The sequence below is a fragment of the Eutrigla gurnardus genome (assembly GCF_963514095.1).
Source record: "Eutrigla gurnardus genome assembly, chromosome: 1".
NCBI lineage: Eukaryota > Metazoa > Chordata > Actinopteri > Perciformes > Triglidae > Eutrigla > Eutrigla gurnardus.
In genome coordinates this window covers 33,795,429-33,796,140 of record NC_139915.1, presented here as the reverse complement: position 1 = coordinate 33,796,140, position 712 = coordinate 33,795,429, and the positions used below count along the sequence as shown (strand labels likewise).

Genomic DNA, 712 nt, shown 5'->3' with positions numbered 1-712 from the left:
AACGTAAAAATACTTTTGCGTATTATGTAGAAAACGTCGTGGAAACGGTCGCTTCGTCAAGCTTCTATCTAAAATAAACATTTGTGAAACTTTTGCTGCAAAAACCCATCAGCTAAACGCCACCGTTCTCATTCTTACACCGAATTTCTCAACTTTTCTATTTTTATTATTATTAATAACAATAATAATGTTATCATCCTGTATGTGGATCTGCCTGTTTGTGCCAACTGGCCTCTCCATTGAAACAAAAAAAACACTTTGCGGTGATAAAATGTGTGTGTGTTTGTTGTGTAGTTACTGTGTGTTGACTCGTGAAGCATATTTTTTTCATGATGATGATCTGTGTGTGTGTATGTTTGTGTGTGTATGTTTGTGTGTAGGTGTGTATGTGTGTGTATGTTTGTGTGTGTGTGTGTGTATGTTTGTGTGTGTGTGTCTGTGTGTGTGTTTGTGTGTGTGTGTATGTTTGTGTGTGTGTGTCTGTGTGTGTGTTTGTGTGTGTGTGTATGTTTGTGTGTGTGTGTCTGTGTGTATGTTTGTGTGTGTAGGTCTGTGTGTGTGTATGTTTGTGTGCGTGTGTGTAGGTGTGTGTATGTTTGTGTGTGTGTGTAGGTCTGTGTGTGTGTATGTTTGTGTGTGTGTGTCGGGGGAAGAAGCGGTTCTGGACGGCGTTGTTTTGTGGCCTTGTTGAGAAGACGGACCGTTCTTCTTC

At 40.2% G+C, this 712-nt stretch overlaps 1 protein-coding gene across 1 annotated transcript in view; it reads left to right on the top strand.

Moving 5' to 3' along the window:
* The window catches only part of gch1 (GTP cyclohydrolase 1), a 12,971-nt gene extending 12,530 nt beyond the window's left edge, over positions 1 to 441 (top strand). The window contains exon 6 of the mRNA XM_084009434.1: positions 1 to 441. This exon is cut by the window's left edge and continues 1,444 nt beyond it. The gene's annotated coding sequence lies outside the window, so the exon portion shown is untranslated.
* The last annotated feature ends 271 nt before the right edge of the window (positions 442 to 712 follow it).